General features: G+C 41.9%; 1 long non-coding RNA gene across 1 annotated transcript in view; it reads right to left on the bottom strand.

Annotated features, from left to right (window-relative positions):
• The window catches only part of LOC307190217, a 250,207-nt gene extending 224,550 nt beyond the window's left edge, over window positions 1-25,657 (bottom strand). The window contains exon 1 of the long non-coding RNA XR_013829445.1: window positions 25,148-25,657. This is a non-coding gene — a long non-coding RNA (uncharacterized lncRNA). The remainder of the gene's footprint in view (window positions 1-25,147) is intronic.
• Window positions 25,658-25,992: the final 335 nt, after the last annotated feature.

Genomic DNA, 25,992 nt, shown 5'->3' on the forward strand with positions numbered 1-25,992 from the left:
ACATTTATGCTGGCCTCGGGGCTTTTGTTTATGATCTCCACATCTCTCTTTTCCTCTTTTCTATTCAAGTTCTACCCAGCCTTCAAGGCTTAGCCCACATCATACATTCTAGGCGATACCCAACTCATTCTGAAGCCCCAATAATGAACAACTCTTTCCCCAAACTCAAGAACAACAAAAATTACTTTAATGATCTGAGTCCGTTATGGGCAGGACTTTCTTGCCAAGTAACATTGAAGTTTTCTCAAGGAATAAATCATGTCTTCTGCTTCCTTAGAATCTATTACCCCCTGGAAACGTGTGGGACATATGGGACCTAACTAAACAGCACTGAATGAATGAATGATTCATGGCTGTGTTGCCAGCCATTTCCCATCTGATGCTCTCCTAGGAGGGATGTAAATGCCTCCTGGGAAAGGGATGCTCTCAAGACCATGGCCATGCAGAGCACCCCACCCCAGTGCTGTTGGCCATGACTCAGTTCTTCTGAGGGAAACATCAAAGGGGAGGCAAGACAGGCCTGGCACACAGAAGCCAGCCTCCCACTTGCTCTTGATTCCTCAGACAGCAAAATGCCAGAATGAATCTCTCTTCTGAGCCATGAGGTTAATGTGGCCATTTATAGATAGAAGGGGGAGATTAGGTTTGTTGAAAGGGGAAGGTTTTTATGCTTTGCTTTTGATCCCGTCTGGCACGCCTCAGCGCTGCCATGTGCCCTACACCTGATAAATACTGTTCTATAAATGGCAAAGAAGAGAATCTAAAGCCATAAATCTATCCCCACCCGCCTCGATTTTGTATGGATCTAAAGGATAATTAAAGACATGCCCTTGCTTTGCAAATGAAGCCTCATCTTTCTGGCAGCACCCATTTCAAATGAACTTGAGGCAGTGGCAGTGCAAAGGGCAGCCGTGGGTTGATGCTGTCCAGGCTGCCAGGGAACACCCTCTGGCCTTGCAGGTCTCAGGGGGTGCATGCAGCCCCCCACTCCAGGGCTGCTGCATGAGCAAGGAGGGCCGCACCCCTCTGCCTGGGCTTTGAACTTGGTTAATGCATGGGGTTAATGAGGGTCACTTTAAGTTTTGGTTATTTTCAAAGAAAAAAAAACCTTTTTTCTTTGGACATCTGCTGCTACCCCCAAGCTTCAACTTCTTTTGGTTTCTTCATAGACACTGGGAGACTGAGAGAACAAGAATGAATGGATCAGGACTTGCAAAGAAATAATACAAAATACTAATATATAACCATTAATTGAATCATTATAAAGGTTATGTGATGTCAAAGAAAATGTCTAGGAGGCAGCTGTAAGCGGAAAATGCGTAATACAAAATGTATCTACCTTATGGCAGAAAGTAAAAATAAATCATTTTTACAACACTTTCAGCTATCAAATGACAGTGTGTGCACAAGATTGAAATAAGAGATAATAAAAAGGGCTTACAAAGGATAGGCCTCTGTCCGCATTCCTCCAGCCCACTTTCCCTCCCCAGAGCAAACATTTTTAACTCTGGCTGTTCTCTCCCGTTGGTGCCATATCTCTAGATTATAGGTTTTACCCCTGCTTCTGATTCATTCTATCCATTATCTTCTGATTCATTCTATCCATTATCTTTTGAATTGCAGATGTGATAATTAGCTCACATAACCTCACCCTATCTTCCCCTGCACCCAATATCTTAGTAAATCCTTATGTTATCTCCTATATTCTTTACCTTTTTACCATTTCTTCTTCTTCTTTTTTTTCTTGTTCCACCAACTAAACAGAGTATCTTTTGATTGCCTGTCTGGTCACTCTGTCAGATAAGATTATTAGCATCCCTGCTCTTTCCTTGAGCTCTCAGCTCTTCTCCCCCATCTGCCTCTCCCAATTTCTCACATATACACTTCTTTCATACTGTCAAAAGTGATTGCTGGGCTTCCCTGGTGGTGCAGTGGTTGAGAGTCCGAGTGCCGATGCAGGGAACACAGGTTCGTGCCCCAGTCCGGGAAGATCCCACATGCCGCGGAGCGGCTGGGCCCGTGAGCCATGGCTGCTGAGCCTGTGCAGCCGGAGCCTGTGCTCCACAACAGGAGAGGCCACAACAGTGAGAGGCCCGCGTACCGCAAAAACAAAAAAAAAGTGATTGCTGTTACCTTTCTTCTGTAACCAGCTTTCGCTGATGGATTCTGGAAGTTGAAAGTAACCAATGGTGTCCCTGGTTTCATGGCCATGCCAATACTGAACACAGCAGAATTAAGTAGTGTTTTTATGGTTGCAGTCCTTTCTTATAACACTTTTTCTAGAATTTCAAATGCCTATTTTTTGCCATTATCATAACAAAAATTTTTATCAAAACTTATTTTCTCTTTTTACACAGATGTCTCCTACCTAGGTCCCTCTGATCCAACCTAGACCTGTGCTCTCTGGGCCTTGTGCATTGTTCTTCCTGAATTTCTCCTTCCTCCTTTCCTGGATCAGTTCCACCATACCTGGATTCTGTCTTCTTTTTTAGTTTAATCCCAAATTGGCTGCTGCATTGTAGCAGACACACATCCCTCTTTCTAACAAAATCTTGTTTTTATTCCAGTATCCCACCCTTCTCCTACCGATCCTACACTTTGCTAAGTCGATCATGTTACTACTTCTCCCCTTGCTAATGACTGGTTTGAGAGTGGGCATATATTCCATTCTGAACAATGAAACACGAGGGAAAACTTGCTGAGGGACGTTCCAATGAAGTATTTAATTAAAAAAAGAAAAAAAGACCCACAGAATAGAATGTTCTTTCTTCCTCTGTCCAGTATCATACCCATATGTAACATCTAGTTGCAGAAATCATCATCTAACAAGAGGGGAGCTATCCAAGGACTATGCAACTCATCAAGAATGACAGAATAGGAAGATGGGAAGAACTTAAAAATTTGGTGATATAGTGAATCGGAGAGGGCCCTATGGACAGACTCCCTCCACCAATGTCCTCAGCCTGCCTTTTGTCTGTAGAAAAACTTTAGTCAAAGAATAAATTTAATCAGACAAATGAGAAAATGCAGAAACAAAGGAAAAGCAGTCAAACAGGGAAAAATAATAATAGTTTAGTCAGTAAGCAAAGGACTTTTAGTTCAAGGTCTTTTAGTTCCTCCTCAAAAGCTATAGATAATATTCTGAGCCATATCCTGTGAGCTGTTTTACAGATACTGAAACCCCCACCAGGTGGAAGAAGTTAACTGCACGATGACCAGGCTGTAGCCATGACATAAGCTGCCACAATTCTGAGAACCGGACTCAAAGAAATGGGAACAAACTGACCCTGGAACTGAAGACTAATTGTACTTAGAACAATCAAGATGACGCTGATCAGACCACCGCATGACCAATTTCAAGATGACTGTCAGAGCTGACTGTGCTGTTTCTACGTGTAGCCCCCTCCCTCCACTGGTGCACCTCTGAAACTCTCCTTTAAAAGTTCTTGCCCACTGATCAATAGAGGAGAGTTGGCCTTTGGATATGAATCTCCCTTCTCCCACAGTTGCCAGCCTCTGGAATAAAGCAAACTTTCCTTTCTACCAACACTTGCCTCTCAAGTATTGGCTTTTGAGTGGTGAGCAGCCAGACCTGAGTTCAGTAACAGCTGAGTCAACCGTCCACTTCTAGATTTCTGTTATTTGAGGTAATCTGTGTCTTTCTGTGTAAGCCAGTTGAGTTGGAATTTTATGATCTTTCACTAAAAGGCATCCTAGCCAACAGAGGCATTTCTTCAAGAAGCTTCATAAAAATGAGTGTGTCAGGAAATATTTTTTCCTTAAATTGAAAAATTATATTTATTTTTACCAGAACAATCTAGTGTTTGTTTGGATATAGAATTCTAGGCTGAAAACTCATTTTCCCTAAGAAATATAATGTTATTGCTCCAGTATCTTATATCTTGTTTCTTTTGAGGATAAACTATTCATTCTTTTTCTCTCTCTCTCTCTCTCTCTCTCTCTCTCTCTCTCTCACCTTTTAAAATCTCTCTTTATTTTGGTATTCTGTGATTTCAAAATAATGTGTTTAAGGATGGCCGTCTTTTCATTGATTGTACTAGACATTCGGATGTCATTATAATTGAGATGTATCCTTTAGATCTGGATAGTTAAATTAGTTCTTTGATAATTTTCCCTTTATGTACACAGTTCTCTCTTTCTGGAAACTTGTTAATCAGATATTGACTTCCTGGACTTATCTGTCATATCTCTGACCTTTTGTCATCATATTTTCTATCTCTGCGTTTTATTACACATTCTTGGAGATTTCTTAGACTTTGCTATCCAATCTTTTTTAAACTTGGTACATAAAATGACATTTTTAAGTAATAAGGGTTTTTTCTTTGATTATGTTATCATAGCACTTGTTTTTATATTATGCTATATTTCCTCAAATATTTGTTTTTCATATTTAGTAGAGAAGTAATTTAAAAAAAAAAAACCTGATTCGATGTTCTGAATACTGTCAACATTTGAATTAGGTAATCAAGCACAAATTGGACATTACACTGGGGGTCTCCTAAGTGAAAGGATGTGGAAGTCATTTCCACCAGGAATGATTTGCCCTCCAGGGGATATCTGGCAGTTTTGGAGATGTTTGTTGTTGTCAAAACTGAGGGGGAATGAATGCCAACGGCATCTAGTGGACGAAGCCACGGATACTACTAAACACTCCACAATGCACAGGGCAACCCACTGCAAAACAGAATTGTCCAGCCCCAAATGCCAGAAATGCCCAGTTGAGAAGTCCTGCAGTAGAGCCATTAAGGTTTCTTTAGAAAGGAACCTCTCCACATTTGTTTGTTTGATCTCCTAGAGAAGAAAGCATCTGGCTTATGTAGGCTTCATTCATTTGAGAAGAGATTATCCAGTGGACAAACTATAAGTTAATTTCTTTGTTTAGTCTGTATTCACTCTTGCACCATATTTCCAACACCTGAGGTGCTCTGTGGTCCAAATGGGCTGATAACTGCATCCTTGTGCACTTTCATCCGTACATATATTCACTGTGGCTCCCTTCCCTGACTTCATCAGTTATTCTCCTGACATGTGCTTTCCATCTTCCAGAAATTTGTCAAAATCCCTGATAACCCTATTCCTCTTCCTTATCTTTTAAAAATTGTTTTATCATAAGTTTCATATACTCTGATGAAAGAAAAGACAAACCCATGCAATCAGGCCTCTATATTTGAACAGAAGGCCTCCCTGCTTAATTCACTCATTCCTTTTATTTAGCAGTGACAGTGTACTCGGTTTCAGGCAGTGTGTCAGACACTGGGCATGGGATGATACCCAAATCATAGGGTCCACTTTAAAGATCTCTGTCTGGTGCAGAATTAAAGAAAATGCATAACGGTATAGTGCACAGTAAAGAGCGTGGAGTCTCAAACCAACATATTTGGGTTTTAATCCCAGCTCTACTTACTGGCTGGCTGATCTTTGGCAATGCATTTCAAACGATAGGATCCTCAATCTTCTCAAAAATAGAATAAAGATGGTAATAATATTTAGCCTCCTTAATGGATCACTGTGAAGATTTAATGAGATAATTCACTCAAAATACTTTATAAACATCTAGTGGGACATTATCATACCAATTCATTTTGTGCTCTCAGTTTAGTTTACTGAAGCTGGGTAAAGGACCTCGACTGTATCCAATATTTGGTCTTACTTGTTTGGATATTTATCTTCACCCTAAAGAGTTTCCTTTAATGTAAACCTCATGCCATAGTTCAGACTGGACCATTTTCACTACTCTTCAATATTTCCCTCTGATCTCTATCTTACACTGAGCTTGGGATTTGATTTTTCTTTTGTATTAGGATTTTACTAATTTTGTACAAATGTGTTGGTCATTCGTCTCAATATCCCTCCGCCCCCAAAAAATAATACAGACCAGAGTATTATTATTCAATCATTTTATTCTATTACTGCTTAATCTATACTATAGAGACACAGACACACTGAAACACACACACACAGACTTACTTGCTTACACTGAAACACACACACACACACACACACACACACAGACTTGTTTTAAGTTCTCTTTTAGTAATTATCTCAATGACCTGAACAAAGTCACCTAGATCCTCTGTGCCTCAGTTGTCTCATCTCCAAATAAAATTAGAGTAATACTTTATAAGAATTTGTTGAGAGTAAATGAAATAATAATTACAAAAGCTCTTTGCAAGCTATATGGGTACTAAAAATACATAAAAGTTCCGGCTCTCACCTTTTTATCTTTTAAGTAATATATTGTTATGGGCTGAATTGTGTCCCCACAAAATTCCTGTGTTTAAGTCCTAACCCCTCATACCATATTAGGAGATATGTAATAACATTTCGAGAGCGGGGGGGGGGGGGTGGGAGGGTGGCACACCCGCGCGTGTGCAGAAGCCGGCGGGTAGGGAAGGATGGCCAGCTCCCACCCGGTCGGTCGGTCGGGCTCAGGCATGATCAAGGCGATCCTCATCTCTAACAGCCACCGGAAGCCGCGGCTCTCCTAAGTTCTACCAGCCCTACAGTGAGGATACACAACAGCAGATCATCAGGGAAACATTCCACTTGGTATCTCAGAGAGATGAAAATGTTTTTAATTTCCTAGAAGGAGGATTATTAATTGGAGGATCTGACAACAACCTGATTTATAGACATTATGCAACATTATATTTTGTCTTTTGTGGGGGTTCTTCAGAAAGTGAACTTGGCATTTTAGATCTAATTCAAGTATTTGTGGAAACATTAGACAAGTGTTTTGAAAACGTCTGTGAACTGGATTTAATTTTCCATGTAGACAAGATGCTTGGTTCTGCCTGGTTGACCTGTAACTATTAAAAAGTGAAATGTAGGACTTCCCTGGTGATCCAGTGGTTAAGACTCCATGCTTCCAGTGCAAGGGGGTAGGGTGCAATCCCTGGTCTGGGAACTAAGATCCCACATGCTGTGCGGTGTGACCAAAAAAAAACCCAAAAAAACAAAATAGTGAACAACAACAACAAAAGATTTCGAGATAAGGTCTTTAAAGAGGTGATTAAGTTAAAATGCTGCCATTAGGATGGGTCCTAATCCAATCTGACTGGTGTCCTTGTAAGAAGAGAAATTTGGATGCACAGAGAGACACCAGGGACACATGCAGAGAGAAACAACTGTATGAGGACACAGAAAGAAGGTGGCCAACTATAAGGCACGGAGAGAGGTCTGGGACAGTTCCTTCCATTGTGGCCCTCAGAGGAAACAAATTGTGCGTGCATGCACCTTGATCTTGCACTTCCAGCCTCTAGAACTGTGCGAAAATAAGTTTCCATTGTTTCAACCACCCAGTCTGTGTATTTTGTTACGGCAGTCCTTGCAAACTCATACATACATAAATGTTATGCATTATATACGTTACTGGCTCCTCCTTTTTCCTCTATTGTTTCATCTCCCTTAGTAGAGTTTAAGCATTTTTATAGCAGAAATTCAAATAAAAAACAAATATTCTGTTTTTGAAATTTAAAAATAAAATTTTTGAATTCTCCCCAAGATAATAGCCTTGAATACCTAGTATCATCATGAGAGAAAAGTTTTTTCTAAATTCTTTAAGCTTCTGTTGATAAATCACTGGCTAAGTGACTTAACTATTAAGTTGCCAAGAGCCAGAGTGAAAAGAACTCAAACGTGTGATGTAAAGGGAGTTGGGGAGAAAATGCAGAGCCAAGTGGAGTCCCTTCCTTTCTGGCTTTGGAGAGGAGAGGAGGAAGGAGGACGTGGATGGAGAAGTCACTGCTCGTGTCATCATCTCCACTCCCTGCCATGTGGAGGTGAGGAACCTCCAGTGGTAGGCTGCACATGATGGGAACATCTGGGTGGGCAAGACATACTCCAAAAATGCAAGGACTTGTGGCCCATGCCCTCATCTGGAGGCTGTGAGCCTCTGGACAGTGGTTCTCAAACTTGGCTGCCCATCATTTCCATGGATCCAGACACACCACTTACAATGTAATAGCTGGACACAGGATCTAGGCATCAGGGTTTGAAGAAACTTGCCAGCTGATTCCAATGCATGGCCAAGGTTGGGACTACTGCTCTTTGAGAAAACTGGCCAGAAAGAGAAAGACAAATACCATATAATATTGCTTATATGTGGAATCTAAAATACAATGCAAATCAACATATCTATGAAACAGAAAGACTCACAGACATAGAGAACAGGCTTGTGGTTGCCAAGAGGGACGGGGGGGTGGGGGAGAGATGGAGTGGGAGTTTGAAGTTAGCAGATGCAAACTATTATACATAGGATGGATAAACAACAAGGTCCTACCGTATAGCACAGGGAATTATATTCAATATCCAGTGACAAACCATAATGGAAGAGAATATGAAAAAGAATATATACATATGTATATATACGTGTGTGTGTATAACTGAGCACTTTGCTGTACAGAAGAAATTAACACATTATAAATTAACTATACTTCAACAAAATTTTAAAAATTAAAATAAATTAAATAAATAAAATTTGGAAGCTAGGAGCCATACTTTAATGTAAGTTAATAATTGTATTCTAAATATTGCTGGCATTAAATTTGTTAAGAATTTTAAAAAGAGAGTGAGAGAAGACTGGCAATCAGCTCAGGGTCGCTTACAAGCCGGCTTGAGAGAGAGAGCACACAGCGTTGGATGAGGTGGGTGGCTGGAAAGATGGGCTTTGAGACCCTGCTTCTGTCTCTCCTCAGTGTGTGTGTGTGTGTGTGTGTGTGTGTGTGTGTGTGTGTGTGTGTGTGTGGAAAAAGAAGGACTGAAGCCCCACAAATCTCAGGAGAGGAGGAACGAGAAAGTAGAACATGGAGTTTCTACCCACTAAGTAATGGGACCAGATGGCTGGGACCACAGACTTTAGCAACAGGAGCCAGAACAAAGCTCCAGGAAATGGAAAAGAACCAGTCCTGTCTCAGGGGGGCATAGTCCAGCCTGATGACCAGGCTGAACTGTTCAAACCAGCCTGTTCACAAAGCAGGGCAGCAAGAGTGGAGGCCGGCAGGTAGATCTGAGGCTCTCTTTCCCCCCTTGTCTTGAGGTCACAGAAGCATTCCCATATACTATCTGGGGAAGAAACAGGGAAAGGGAAGGGAATCTGAAAGACCAGGTATTCAGCTGAAAGACTATTTACCAGAAAGATCCTCTAAACCAGAATTTTGATGCATTGTTTACTGGCAAGTACAAGACACACATACGCACGTGTGCGCACACACACACACTCAAACACACACACACTGACCCTACTAAACGTACTAAATGAACAGTGACTCATGCAGAAGAATAGACTAGAAGCAATATTTTCCTATACATCAGGACACACTGCATAAATTTGGGATTCAGCCACAAATGCGTGTGCTTGTGTGCACACCTACAACCATATATATTCAATAACACACCCCTCGGCCATGAACAATCAAGACCAAGCACTCGGGGCTGGATTCTTTCAGCGCTCCTAAGAGACCAGTCTGCTTCACTTGCAGGGAAGAGCGACCAGGCTGCTACCTACAGCAATGTTTCTTAGAGAAGGATCTGGACAATTAGAATATTCAAATTTGCTTCTCAGCCAGCCAACACATCTTTGTGTCTTTTGTTCCCTTTCGATTCTCATGTGAAAATGTCACTCTCTGTCCTGCTTAAGTTCTGCTCCTGGCTTCCCTACCCTTTCCATCTCTACCAACCCCCCACCCTTTGGACCTCAAGGGATAAAGGTTGAAATTGTTCGATTCTATCATGCACACACTATATGCCGAGCTCTGTGCTAAACGTATTACATAAGAATCTATTTTAACCACCTGGGAGGTAGTAATATCTTTATTTTACAGATGAGCAAACAGGCTTAGAGAGGCTAAATTTTTCCAAGTTCACCCAGCTGGAAAGTAGGAGCTCAGATATTTCTGACTCCAGAGATTTTACTAGTCAGCACTGCTTCCCTGAAACCCTCACTTATTCACCCAAGTGTATCCATCAGTTCAACAGAGATGTCTTTTCTAGAGCATATCTACTGTCAAACATCCCCTACCGATCTCTCCATTAGCACCTCTGTGCTGGTCCGTGCAGCCCCATGTTTAGTTTGAAAAACAGCCTGCTTGAGAGCAGCTCCACTCATAGTTTTGGTATACTCTGGTTTTTTGTGTTTTTGATTTTTCATTTTGGTTTGCTGATTTTTGGTTTCTCTTTTTTTTTTAAATTCAGTCTTACTTCTTGTACAAGAACAGGCCCATTTCTGGAGGGAGACTCAGTCACGCTCTATTTTAGAACTCCAATTCCTTATCCTTTATCCATCTGAATATTTGATAGAAGAAATCAATTTCACCACCTTTCTTCTTATTTCCTCATTTACCTCTTTATTACCTCTCGCTGCAGTAAACTGTAAGCTCCGTAAGGACAGAGTCCGTGGCTCAAACACAATCACCAGGGTACAGATACACAGGCCTAGCACATAATAGACCCTCCATAAATGTTTATGGTATAAACAAACAGTTACATGTATGGTCTCAAAGGGCAACAAGGGTATTCTGGTGCTTATTCTGAATCTCACACACAGGGCAAAATTTTCCACAGATTTCCACGCTTACTGGAGGAGCAACACGATTAAAGGACAGTTGTCCTAGCCAGTCATTCTGGCCCCCCTGCATTTCTCCACATCAGGCACGTGACTCCCTCCTGATGGCCCCTCCCTCCCGTTTTACAGCTTTGTTTGGGTTTGACTTTGGGGGTATGAAGGTCTGAACTGTTTGGCTTTGCTCAGCAATAGAGGCCTATCTCAGTGACCCTCATTGCTTCCCTGCACTCACCCCCCTTGCTTATTTGCAGCCCCAGGTTTTTGATCTCTGTGATACCAGCAACACTTTCCCAGAGCCCACTGGAATGAGAAAACTGGCTCAGAAAGTGAAAAGGGATCTGCGCTTAGCATGCCCTGCCCTGATGAACACAGCCAGCGACATCAGACAGCCCGGACTTCCCCTGACAATTAGCAAGGGTTTACTTTTTGCTCCGCTCACCCTCCCCATTCAGCCTGATTTTTTCCACTCACTCGGCAATCCTGTCACTGGGTTTCAAACATGCCCTGTTCAACTCTGTGTTTACATCATCCTCCGTTCGTCTTTTCTTCTCTTTCCAGTGCATTAATTCATACAAAATATATATTGATCACCTATGACTTGCCAGTCACTGTATTGGATGCTGAGGATATAATAAACACACACACACACCCCCTCCATCCTTACAGATCTGTCTCAAGCTCCATCTCCTCCAAACAGCCTCCTCAGATCTCCACAGCGTCCATCATCACTTATTACTAAGTGCCACATAGGCACTTAATACTAATCTCTTTGACATGGTTTGCCATGGTTTCACATGGTTTAGTTCTGTCTTCATAACTAGATTATAAATTGCTTGAGATCACAGGTCACCTCCTTTATGCCTACTGTGTTTCCTTAACAACCACTAATGTAACTATGGTGGGCTGCCTTACCCCTCCAGCCAGTAAGCTTTTTCAGTGAACATGGTTTGTTTGTTTGTTTGTTTGATTGAAAGCCCTTTGGGATGAAGTATGAACTGCAGAGAAGGACAAGGAGATGAAAGAAGATTCTGTATCTCCCTCCCTTTTATTACAAACAATTCAACCCTGCATCTAGGCATGCACCCTCAACTACGACCCAAATGATTAAGTGGGAGGGTGGGGATGACAATTCCGGAAACCATGCAGCTGATACAAAGCTAGTGTCAAGAAGCCTCCCTGGGTTCTGACTATTTGAAGACCTAATGCTTCAAGCAGATTGGATTCCTTGGCTACATGTGCGTGCCAACATTCCAAGACCCGAAGGTCAGGATGAACACATGTGAGTAGCAAACAGGCTCTCACTGAGAGACAAGAGTGGGACCAGGCTGGTGAGAGCCGAGCACCCTGGTGCTGGGGGACAGCCTTAGACTCTGCATCCACAACTGGCAGGGACCAGCAGAGTGTGGACAGGGAACAGAGAGAGGCCCCGGGGGCTGGGAAGAGAAGAGGAGGTCTCCCTGTCTTGACCTGGTGTGGGAACCAAGGTGAAAGGGGAGATCACTGGGCCAAGGCAGTGACCCAGAAGGCTTAGGCAGAAGTAAAAACAGATGTGAAACAGAAGCTGTCAGTGTCCTGTGGGCCATGGGGCTCTGCCCTGAAGGAGGTGACCCCAAGGAAGATGTACTATCATTGACGAGGCTTCAGTGGGCTGGCACTTAGCAATTAGGCTGGACAGCCATGGGCATGAAGAACTGACCAGAGCACACAAGACACTTTGTCCTTTTAAATCAGCAGGGAAGGGAATATGCCCTGTAAGAGTCTGGAAGAGCAGCTTCCTTTCCAATAATTCATTCATGTGACAAATACATGCTGTGCTCATTATTGATTTAGGATTGCAGGGACTCTGAATTTATAAGACACGGTCTTTGTCCTCAGGTTATTTATTCCTCAGCAGCACCAGTGACAATAGAAGAATTCAAAACTGCTGCCTCTTGCCTGAGAATAATAAAGAAAACTGCCTCTGCAGGGTAAGGGCTTTGCAAGGGAGAACTGGTGAAGCCTGACCACAGATCTAGAAGGTCCTATAATTTATATTGCTTAATCAAAGATCAGAGACTCAGGCTCACTTCTAGGCTGTAGTAAAGCATTGGCTTACTTCTAAAGAAAAGTAGAATGCAGCCCTTCCATTCCTGATTGTCCTCCTGCACCAACCCCGGGCCAGCCCACCTTGTACCCAATGTTCCTTCTGTTCCAGAGGTTGATTATTCTCAGGATGCATGTCAACAGGACCCCCAGGAGACATCCCAACTCTCACACTAAACTCTGCAGAGTACTCCCCAGCTGGGACTTAGAGGAATTTAGGCCTGAAGTCCCACTTTCAACAATCACTAAGATTTAGTTAGTGCTTTATTTAGAATTTAAAATATGTGTTTCAAATCCACTATTTCATGTAATGGTCATGCTATTACATTACTAACCCCATTACATAGAAGAGGAAACTAAAGTTAAGAAATGTTAAGTAATGTACCCAATAAGTAAGTAACAAAGTTAATTCTAAAATCAAATTAGAGGTCCTCATAGGTCTCCATTCTTCTGCACAAATCATTTCCTCCAGTCATGGTTTCCTCCTTTCTCCTGGCAGACATTTGCTAATCCCAGGTTAAATACCCAGGGTAAATGTCACCTCTGTGAAGACTTGCTCAACTCTTCCTCCAGAGACCTGCTTCTTCTTTTAGATCCACACCCTTATTGGATTAAAGTATACTGGCTAAATTTCAGATGGCATGATTTTATATATAGAAAACCCCAAAGACTCCACACATACAAAAAAAAAATACTATTAGAAATAAAAAATACAGTAAAGTTGCAGGATGCAAAGTCAATATACAAAACTCTGTTGTATTTCTATATGCTAGCAATGAGCTAGCACAAAGAGAAATTTTAAAAACCACTCCATTTACAATTGCAACAAAAAGAATTAAATACTTAGGAATAAGTTTAACCAAGAAGATGAAACACCTGTACACTGAGAACTGTAAGACATTGTTGGAAGAAACTGAAGAAGACACAAATAAATGGAAAAATATTCCATGCTCATGAATTGGAAGCATTAACATTGTCAAAATGTCCATATTCCCTAAAGCTATATATAGATTCAATGCAATCTCTATCAAAATCCCAAGGAAATTTTTCACAGAAAGAGAAAAAAAAAAGTCAAAAATTTGTATGGAAAAACAAAAGACCCTGAATAGCCAAAGCAATCTGAGAAAAAAGAACAAAGCTGGAGGTATCACACTTCCTGATTTCAAATTATATTACAAAGACATAGTAATCAAAACAGTATGGTATTGGCAGAAAAACAGATACATAGACCAATGGAACAGAATTGAGAGTCCAGAAATAAATCCACACATATACAGACAATTAATTTATGACAAAGGAGCAAAGAACTTACAATGGAGAGAGGATGGTCTCTTCAATAAATGGTGTTGGGAAACTGGAGAGTCATATGCAAAAAAAATGAAACCACTACTACGTCACATCATTCACAAAAATGAACCCAAAATTGATTAAAGAATTGAATATTAGACCTGAAACCATACTACTCGAAAAAAACACGGGCAGTATGCTCTTGGACATCAGTTTTAGCAATATCCTTCTGGATATGTCTCCTCAGGCAAGGGAAGCAAAACAAAAATAAACAAATGGAATGGAATTACATCAAACTAAAAAGTTTCTCCACAGCAAAGGAAACCATCAATCAAACAAAAAGCCTACCAAATGAGAGAAGATATTTACAAATGATATATCTGATAAGGGGTTAACATCCAAAATATATAAAGAATTCATATAACTTAACAACAACAACAACAAAAAAAACCCAAACAACCTGGGCTTCCATGGTGGCACAGTGGTTAAGAATCCGCCTGCCAATGTAAGAGACACGGATTCGAGCCCTGGTCCAGGAAGACACCACATGCTGCAGAGCAACTAAGCCCATGTGCCACAACTACTGAGCCTGTGCTCTAGAGCCCATGAGCCACAACTACTGGGCCTGTGTGGCACAACTACTGAAGTCCGTGTGCCTAGAGCCTGTGCTCCACCACAAGAGAAGCCACCACAATGAGAAGCCCTCACACCTTAATGAAGAGTAGCCCCCGCTCGCCGCAACCAGAGAAAGCCCACGCTCAGCAACGAAGACCCAATGCAGCCAAAAATAAATAAATACAATAAATATTTTTTTTAATCTTAAAAACAACAACAACAACCCGATTGAAAAATGGGCAGAGGAGTTGTACGTTGTCTACATGTTTTCCAAAGAAGACATACAGGTGGCCAACAGACCCATGGAAAGATGCTCAACATCATTAATCGTCAGGGGAATTCAAATCGAAACCACAATGACATGTCACCTCACACCTGTCAGAATGGCTATTATCAAAAAGACAAGAAATAACAAGTGTCAGTGAGGATGTCTATAAAAGGGAACCCTCATACACAGTTGGTGAGAATGTAAATTGGTGCAGCCACTGTGGAAGACAGTATAGCAATTCCTCAAAAAGTTAAAACTAGAACTACCATATGACCAGCAACTCCACTTCTGCATATTTGTCCAAAGAATACGAAAACACTAATTTGAAAAGATATATGCATCCCTATGTTCATCGCAGCATTGTTTACAATAGCCAAGATACGGAAACAACCTAAAAGTGCCCATCAACGAATAAACGGATAAATAAGATGTGGCACATATATTCAGTGGAATACTACTCAGCCATAAAACACAGGAAACCTTGTCATTTCCCACAACAGGAATGAAACCTGAGAGTGCTATGCTATGTGAAATAAGTCAGATGGAGAAAGACAAATATCTTAAGATTTCACTCATACGTAGACTATAAAAACTGAATAAACAAAGAAACAGACCAAAATATAATAAGTAAACGAATCAAACGGAACAATAACGAACATGAAATGTAAAGAACAGAGTACTGGTTACCAGAGAGGAGGGGTGACGGGAGGGCAAAACCAAGTGTGGAGTGACAGATGAAAACTAAATTGTTGGTGGTGAGCCTGCTGTAGGGTATATGGAAGTAGAAATGTAATGTTGTATACTTGAAACTTATGTAATGTTATAAATCAATGTTACCTCAATAAAAAACAATAATAAAAGAATAAATAAATAAACAGTATCCTGGCTAACAGTGATTTTAACACATTGTCTTCTTGCTGTATTTTGCACAAATATCCATTTTCCTGCTATAAATCTTCTGAGAATGTTGGCTGTGTTTTGTCTATCCCGGTGTCTATCTCTGGTTGACACACAATAGGTGCTTAATACATGTCTGTTGAATCGACATCTTTCTGGCTCCAAATCTCAGGTTCTTTCCGCAACAGAATACTCCCTCCCCACTCCCCAAGGGAAAGCAGAGATAGGTCCACCCAGAAAATATACTCAACTCACTCCTCCTGAGTTAGCTCAGCAGATCAAGGGGCCTGAGTGATTATAGCAAATCTTCCCCAGCCCCTCTTCTAACATTTGGGGGCTTCAGGCAATAATGTAAATGGAGAGCAACACACCATAAGTTTAAATATTCAGACAAAATGTATCAAACTAACTGACTGCTCATGCTTCTATCCTACCATATTTACCCTCATAACAACCTACAAGACCTGGATTAACTTGAGTTCTCAACCTCCTCCAACTTCTGCACCAGGACATGGCAGCATGAATAGAGTCCACCACTGGCCCACGCCCATCTCTTCCTACCCCCATCTCTGTCCTCCAGCAAGGAAGCTCAGTCTCCCTCTGCATCCCCACAAAGGGCTACCCGTTGGCCACCCATCAGGCTTAAGATTTACACAGCCTCCATCCTCCAGAGAACACACGCCAGGAGGAAGCCCAGAAAAACTCTTCTAAGCAGGCTAAAGGCCATTTTGGCAAGGAATTCTGGGGCCACAAACATCCGGAGTGTGACCCAGAAGGGGTGGTGTGAGCTCCAGGTACAGCGCCAAAGCTGAGCCCGCTAAACACGTCCTATCGCCCACACAGGGGCGATGCTGTCTCCCCCTTCCCTTGAATGTATATACAAAAAAGTCCATTTCTCTTGGAAATGATTGACAGAGTACGGCCCAAATTCCTGCTCCATTTCTGGCAGAGCTGAATTCCTGAAAAAGCCCAGTTCCTGTCCCCAGAGAGGAGGGAGAGTCCACCCCTCCTTGTCCTGGGGGCAGATTGAAGTGAATGCTGGTTAGATTCATGTTATCGAAACCATTTTTGTTACTGTGATAATAGGTCTGAACAGGGAGGGAATTTCAAGAGCCAGCAGCCTGGGCATACAATCTGTTTTTCCAATGTTTTTCCTGATAAAAAAAAAAGGGGTGGAAAAAGCATAAATGCTTCATATCATTGCCAATAAGTTTCCATCTGATTTGGGCGGGGGATGGGGGAGAGGCAAAGAAAATGCTATGAACTCAATCAGCACCGTGGTAAAAACCAGCTGTCTCGTGCCCTAGAAGCACTTTAGAGTTGCCTCCAAATTAAAAAAGAAAAGAAGAGGGAAAAAATTAATAAAGGGCTGAAAACAAGTCACGATAGAAACTGAAATCCCAGAGAACAGGCCTGCCACCAGGCCACCCTGCTCCCATCTACACCTCACACAGAGATAAACAGGGTCAACCCAGGGCAGGGAGGGGATGTGGGTGTGGCCTGAGTACAGCTCAACTTTATCAAAAACCGAGCAAGAATTTGAGCCGTACTCTTGGTTTCCCAAGAAAGTGTCTCCTGAACCTTCTCTATAAATCCCAGAAGACTCTACTGAATTTCAGTGGTCCTGTTGGACTCACTGAATTTTGCAGATATTTTGAAGGGCTCATCAGACAAGTTCCTAAGGCCTTGCCAGGCCCTGAGTCACTTCCTGTTAGATGGTCATTATCCATATTTTAGAGATCATTCCCATTAAAGAGAAGGGTAAGAGAATATTCATGGAGTTTTGCCCTAAGGTACAGTATGGTCATTTCACAGTATCTACCAACTATCAAACCCCTTTAAATCAATTCACATGTCAAAAGGGAAATCTGCATAATTAATTACTTGGCAGAATGATTTGCATTTTTTACTGTTCTCAGTATTTAGGGTTTTTTGTCACGTTCATACAAACTGAGTGAATTTTCACTTGACAGTTCTCCTTGAAAGAGACCAATGGCAGGACTCCCCGTATTTTAACACTTTGTTCTTCATGTCCTCCTCTAATTTACTTGTCGGTCCCCCATTTAGAGGGGCAGTTACGTCACAAAACACATAGTGTTCTGCTTTTGCTTCTGCTTGGTGGGTTGATACTCAAGGCAAGCTAATAGCAGAGAGGACTTCGTGCTTCCGTAGAAGCTTTTGCTCTCTGACTTGGCAAGAAGGGGGAGGAGGGAGAAGATGAGGATAGAATAACCCAGAGGCGGGTTATTGGCAAGTTATTAAAAGTCTCAAGACAGTTTGGGGGCTAGTGGAATATTTTTGGCAGAAATTAACTTTCAGAACCATTTATAGGACTGATTTCATTCACTCCTAAAATATGTATCATGTCTACATTAGGTAATAGATCTACAAAAGGAGAGAGAGCTTCATAGAGGAGTTTTGAGCTGGGAGTGGATGCATGAGTCAGATTTCTAAAGTTGGAAAAGAGAATTCCAGCCAGAAGAAATAGCTGGCCTGGAGGCATGGAGGCTCCAACGTTCTTGGCATTTAAAGCAATATTGAGCAGTAGTGAGAGGGAAATTATCTGGGTATTTTTGAAAGCCAGAGGCTTCTGACTTTGGTCCAGAAGAAAGAGCAGTTGTAGGGGTGATATTTTTGTTCCTTGTACAGCGCCTCCAACCCCAGCCAAGAAAATTAAGCAGTCCCTTTCATTCCTTTGGCCCTTGTTGATATCCTCCTCCCAAAACTATTTATGTGCATGACCACACACGCACACACACACACACACACACGTGCATGCACACAGGAACACATGTGTGTACACACATTGCCTTGTACTAGTAACCTGCCCAACATATCAAGTTTTGTCATTGTATAAGAGACAAGTTTCTGGAAGACAGAAGTCAGTAACCATCTCTCATCCAACTGCAAACTCTACAGACTCAGTCAGTTTTAAGCGCAAGCATGCACTTAATAAATATTTGGTGAGTCGAAGTGAATGAGATCAGCTGGCAGGATAAGACATTGTATATGCAAAGCCTTCCCTTGGGCGTCCTAGATTTGTATTCATGACTTGGTTCCCAAATACACAGAAGACTGGTGAGAAGCCTGTGTAATCCTTTGTCTGAGTTAAAAAGCAAAAGAATGAAACTAATAAATATTGAGTGTCTTCTACATATTGTACTTGCAGTCCTTTCACTTTATTTACCTAAAATTTTCCCCATGTGATAGTCAAGAAAACTGAAGTTCATGAAGGTAAAGCAACATTAAGACTGCACAGCTGGTCTGCAATAGAATTAGGATTTACACGCACATCTGCAGGTTTCCGAGGACCCTTGCTCTTGCTGCCTTGGGATTTGCACCTTCCTCCAGGGCTTCCTGGGAATCTAAGCAGCCTTTCATTTTACTAAAATGAAATTCCTAAAGTTCCCTTTTCAAATGAACGTTTTTATCTCCATTCACAAAAAGGAAAAAAAAAAAAAAGAAAGAAAGAAAACTTCCTCTGACCAATGGAAAAAATATTCCATTGCTTTGCTTACTGGCAAAAAGCCCGATCGTTTGGGCCAGGCTGTGAAAGAGAGGGACAGAGATTCTCATGGAAAGCAAGCACTCCACCCACTCATATTTGTGTTTCTCTGAGGTTAACCCAGGGCCCCCCACCACCGCCCAGTACATCCCTCTGGTGACTGTTCCCACCATCAGCATCCAGATAGCACAGAGGGCTGAGGCATTAGAATCTTATCGTCCCTATTAAAAGATAAACCCGAAAATTCAACCCTTATCACTCTAAGCTTCGTGCACTCCGTTCAGCACTTTCAAGGAAAGCAGACGTTTCTGTTTGCAGCTCAAGTTAGACCAGGCAGCATTTGCATTGCTAGTGCAGCCTTGAAAAAGGTAATTAAAAACAGAGTAGAGTGCTTTGTTTTGATATTGGCCAGACTTTCTCTTTAGGAAATATATGGTAATAAAAGGGGTGAAATAGGGAGTAAAAGGAATGAAACCAACATCCTTTCTCAAAGTCAACCAAGTGATTTGTGAATGTGGACAGTTCAGTTAAATTGTGATCCCAGCCCCATGGAGCCCATTAGCCCATACATGCTTCATCCATCCATCCAACGGTCATGTGGCACTAGTCACTGAAATAGAAATCTGAATAAAACAAGATCTTTCTCTTAGAGAGAGGAGAGGATAAGGGATGTAAACAAATAATATTTTTGGAGTGAATCTTGGTCAACCTCTCCAGGTTTAACTCACAGTTACATTGAGCCACTCCCAGCCCCCAGCCCTGCAATGCTTTCACACTATGTTCTCCAACCATCTTCACGGCTTGCAGCCTCACAAATGTGTCAACCCTTCTCTTAACACCAAGGTGTGCCCGCTGTTTCTCCTCTTGCAATTTGCTTGCTATCCTGTCCTCTCTTCCCGTTTAATTCTTCTTCATCCTTCAAGACTCATCTCAGAAGCAATTTACTCAGAAACCATTAATGACATCTCCGCATAAGTTAAGGGTCCCTCCCATCTCCTCCCAGAGCATCCCTAAATTTCCCTAACAAAGCCCTTAATATTTTACAGTGTAATTATCTGTATAGTTTTCTTTCTCCTCTCCGATATCAAGAAAACTAAGAGGAAAATGGGCCACGTTCTAATTTTCTGGAGCCTAGCAGAATGTCCAACATGTAATAAGTGCTTAATAAATATGGGAAAAATTGCTTTTGTATATGGTATAAATATAGCACAATGGAGGGAGTGGTCAGCTTTGGAGTAAGGGTCAGAGAAGGCTTCACAGAGACTATTGAACTGAATCTTGAAGAATTAACATGAATTCACCAGATGAACAAGTTCGTAGAAGAACTTTCCAATGGGAACAATATATGCAAAAATAATAAAGAAAGACAACACACATCCAAAGAAATGTAAGCAATCTAATGTGGCTAAGGTGTTGATGTGGAAAAATAGCTAGAAATGAGATTGAAGAATGGGAGTGGAATACACTGTAGAAGCCTTTGAATATAAACATAAAAAGTTTGTATCTTATCCCATATGTATGCAATAGAGAATATAATCCTTACTGTTTCTCCCTGCCAGCATATACCCATAAGATCATTTCAACACCCATAACACAACATGAAAAGTAAATCTAGTATAGGAAAAATAGCCTATCTTTTATTTTGAAACAAAACAGATACAACATTGGATTATTCACTGATTTGATTATCTACTATTTGATATTTCTACTCAATTCCAGCAACATAGGTAATAATAGAATTTTTTTTTTTTTTTTTTTTTTTTTGCAGTACGCGGGCCTCTCACTGTTGTGGCCTCTCCCGTTGCGGAGCACAGACTCTGGACATGCAGGCCCAGCGGCCATGGCTCACGGGCCCAGCCGCTCCGCGGCATGTGGAATCTTCCCAGACCAGGGTACGAACCCGTATCCCCTGCATCGGCAGGCGGACTCTCAACCACTGCGCCACCAGGGAAGCCCGAAATTTTTTTTTTATTTAAGCTGTCTAGGCTCCTTCCTGAATCAAATCAACCGACATGCATGCTTCAAAAAATCTTCACAGGTAATTCCATGCACAAAAAAATAATCTTCACAGGTAATTCCATGTACAAAAATTGAGAAATACCTAAGCAAACTGGGCCCATGAGAACACACTCTCTGAACCCATTGTCCTATCATTTGTCTTCACTGATATGTTAATTGCTTTAAAATGATGGGTTTTGAGTCTTGCAAAATGACACATTTTTCTCTTGCTTACTCTTTGTTCTTAAACTAGGTTTTAACACAACCCATTTGATATTTTAAGAGGCTGAGTGAGACAGACTGTCAAGGTCAGAACAAGCAAATGTCATCTTGGGAACTAAAAGATGGATGCGTGTTCAAGGGAGATGTGATTCTCTTTCTCATACTGGGGAAGAGCCATTAGACAAACAAACCATCGGGGCAAGTGCAGAGGTGCTGGACTGGGCACCACCTGCTAATGTGCTGATCACTGATGGACATCAGCCAGCTGGCAGGCAAAGGCTCCAGTCTGAAGGGAATACCTTACACTCAATTCCTCCTCAACAGAGACTGCCAGCCTCTTGTACAGTCAAGGACTCAGCTAATTAAATTTTCCTCTGTAGGTTAAAGCTAAACTTTAAACATATCTCTCATTGCCACTTATTCACCCAACCCACACTTAGGAATGTCTGATATACTTGCAATATTCCATAATTCTTAATTCCAATGAGGACAAATGATTGTAGGCCTATCACTAAGGTAACTAAACAATGAGGTCATTTGACTGAGATGGCTCCAATGCCTTTGTTGCCTGCGTTAGCAAACCAAAACCTAAGCCTGAGCCAATTCCTATAAATGCACTTGTTTCCAAGAAAACAAAATTTAAAGAATGACCAATCACAAACAGCCAAATAAGGCAACTGTTTAAGCTAGAGCCAATCAGGTTATTTCCTTGCTTTGCTTCCACATCTGCTCTATAAAGACTTGCCTTTAGCTCCTGTTGGTGGAGTGCGCCTAACAGCCTCTGGTTTGGCACAGCCCAACTCAAACTGATGTTTTCTCAAATAAGCCTTGAGAATTTTAACGTACCTCAGTTTATCTTTACAGTATAATGTTCTTTTAACAATACAATATTCTTTACAGGAACCATCAGAGAAATGCAAATCAAAACCACAATGAGATAACACTTCACACCTGCTAGGATGGCTAGAGTCAAAAATATGACAATATCAAGTGCTGGTGAGAATGCAAACAAGTGGGCTCCCTTGTACACCGCTGAAGAGAGTGTAAAATTGCACAGCTGCTTTGGAAAACTCTGAAAAATGACCCAGAAATTCTACTCCTAGACATATAACTAGAGAAATAAAAACATGTGTCCACGCAAAAAACTTATACAAGGATATTTGTAGAAACATTACTCACTATGACCAAAAAGTACAAACAACCTAAATACCCCATCAACTGAAGAATGGATACATATAATGTGGTATATCCATAGAATGGAATATTATGCAGCCATAAAAAGAAATGAAGTACTGATGAACCTTGAAAACGTTATGCTAAGTGAAAAAAGCCGGTCACAGAAGACCGCATAAGATTCCATATACAGGAAATGTTCAGAATTAGCAAATCTGTAGAGACAGAGAGTAAGCTAGTTACTGCCTAGCCTGAGGGGAGGGGAATGTTGGAGGTATATGGGAAGTGATTGCTAATGTGTACAGGGTTTCTTGGGCAGGGGCGGATGGACCTAGAGACTGTCACACAGAGTGAAGTAAGTCAGAAAGAGAAAAACAAATATCGTATATTAACACATGTATGTGGAATCTGAAAAAATTGGTACAGATGATCTTATTTACAAAGCAGAAATAGAGACACAGACGTAGAGAACAAACGTATGGATACCAAGGGGGAAAGGGTGGGGTGGGATGAACTGGGAGATTGGGATTAACATATATACACTACTAATACTATGTATAAAATAGATAACTAACAAGAACCTACTGTATAGCACAAGGAACTCTACTCAGTGCTCTGTAGTGACCTAAATGAGAAGGAAATCCAAAAAATAAGGGATATATGTATACGTATAGCTGATTCACTTTCCTGTACAGCAGAAACTAACACAACATTGTAAAGCAACTATACTCCAATAAAAAATAAAATAAAATTGATTGAGATGTTGGTTGCATAACTCAGTGAATATAGTATAAAAAGAAAACATTGAATTGTAGACTTTAAAAAAAAACTGAGAGTTGTGAATTTAAAAAATAATAATAATAAAAAGGTAGCTGCATGGGAATAGAACAGAATATTTCAGTTTAGCTCAGCCAATAAAGCAAGGTTTATGGAGTCTCCATAGATAAACATGATAATGACCTCCTCCCCTGGCCTCCAAAGGAGCCAGAGGACCACTGCCCTTTCTTACTTTGCATCCCGTTTTGGTCACCCTTCGTGATGCAACATCAGGTCTCAACAACAATGCCTCCTATCAGATGTTTCTTCAACAACAGATACAAGTAGATGAAAAACTTCTCACTCTGAAAAAAACTCAGGGGTAATATTCCACCAGCCACCAGCCAATCAGCACAGATTCCAGGCAATCGGAACAGAAGCCCCACTAATCAACACTTCCACATTGTGAAGTGCATGCCAGCTTAGTATCAGTCCCATAAATAAGATTGATTTCTCATAGAGAGTGGACATTTTTAGAGTAGATGTTCTTTGTCTCTTGGAAAACTGTTCATCTTTTATGTCCCTTTAAAGTATTAAGAACATTTGAAATTGTGTTCATTTGTATTGCTAATTTGCCCCTCTATGGAGACCAGATCTGACAGCAGTGTAATAATGAAGTAGTTGGCAACTGTTTCTTTGAAAGAGTCATTCTGAAAAATCTTGTACTAAAGTAACTTTTTGTTCGTTATATTCAATTAAATATTTTGAGAAAAACATTTTTAAAAGATGTATTTTCAACCTAAAATTTCTTGAGTAAGGTGTGTTTTTTAAAGTTTATTTTCAAAGTTTTGCCAGATTTGGATGTGACAAATTTTAGGCCACCTCAATAGAATTCTGATCCACTATAGAATATAAATTTATTCAATAAAAAAATAGGACCCATATCAAAATATCTCTCTCAAAATGTTTAACAAGGACCTATTATGGAATTTCAGAATTAAAACTTGTACTTTATTCAAATTCTCATAAATCATTATTTTTTTTCCTCTGTTGCTTTTGAAGTAATAAATTTCAATGTATTTCTGTAATATGAGCTTGCTTACAAGCGTTTTTTCAAAAATTACAATTATCAGAAAGCTACAAAATATGATTTGATTTCCCTCTTGATTTTTGGTTCATTGAATTCTTTGAAGATTTACAACTAATTTTGAATCAAATGTGATCAAATGTAGAGGACTCACATATGAAAGGTTCAATAGAATTGTAACCTACTGAAGCTGACTTACAAAATGCTTTTTGCAATTTCAAAAACTTTCTAAAATGCATTTGTTGCCAGGCAGCAAAAAGTGAAAGTGTGGAGGGGCTTCCGGGAAGATGGCGGAAGAGTAAGACGGGGAGATCACCTTCCTCCCCACAGATACACCAGAAATACATCTACACGTGGAACAACTCCTACAGAACACCTACTGAACGCTGGCAGAAGACCTCAGACATCCCAAAAGGCAAGAAACTCCCCACGTACCTGGGTAGGGCAAAAGAAAAAAGGAAAAACAGAGACAAAAGAATAGGGACGGGACCCGCGCCAGTGGGAGGGAGCTGTGAAGGAGGAAATGTTTCCACACACTAGGCAGCCCCTTCGCGGGCGGAGACAGCGGGAGGCGGAGGGGGGAGCTTCAGAGCCGCAAAGGAGAGCACAGCAACGAGTGCGGAGGGCAAAGCGGGGAGATTCCCGCACAGAGGATCAGGGCCGACCGGCACTCACCAGTCCGAGAGGCTTGTCTGCTCACCCGCCGGGGCGGGCGGGGCTGGGAGCTGAGGCTCGGGCTTCGGTCGGAGAGACGGGAGAGGACTGGAGTTGGCGGCGTGAACACAGCCTGAAGGGGTCAGTGCACCACAGCTGGCCGGGAGGGAGTCCGGGGGAAAAGTCTGGAGCAGCCGAAGAGGCAAGAGACTTTTTCTTCCCTCTTTGTTTCCTGGTGCGCGAGGAGAGGGGATTCAGAGCGCTGCTTAAAGGAGCTCCAGAGACGGGCGCGAGCCGCGGCTAAAAGCGCGGACGCCAGAGACGGGCATGAGACGCTAGGGCTGCTGCTGCTGCCACCAAGAAGCCTGTGTGCGAGCACAGGTCACTGTCCACACCCCCCTTCCGGGGAGCCTGTGCAGCCTGCCACTGCCAGGGTCCCGGGACCTAGGGACAACTTCCCCGGGAGGACGCACGGCGCGCCTCAGGCTCGTGCAACGTCATGCCGGCCTCTGCCGCAACGTCATGCCGGCTTCTGCCGCCTCAGGCCCGCCCCGCACTCCGTGCCCCTCCCTCCTGCCCCCCCCCCCCCCCCCCCCCGCCTGAGTGAGCCAGAGCCCACCAATCAGCGGCTCCTTTAACCCCGTCCTGTCTGAGCGAAGAACAGACGCCCTCCCACGACCTACACGCAGAGGCGGGGCCAAATCCAAAGCTGAGCCTCTGGGAGCTGTGAGAACAAAGAAGAGAAAGGGAAATCTCTCCCAGCAGCCTCCGAAGCAGCGGATTAAAGCTCCACAATCAACTTGATGTACCCTGCATCTGTGCAATACATGAATAGACAACGAATCATCCCAAATTGAGGAGGTGGA

Source organism: Stenella coeruleoalba (genome assembly GCF_951394435.1).
Source record: "Stenella coeruleoalba genome assembly, chromosome: 8".
Classification (NCBI taxonomy): domain Eukaryota; kingdom Metazoa; phylum Chordata; class Mammalia; order Artiodactyla; family Delphinidae; genus Stenella; species Stenella coeruleoalba.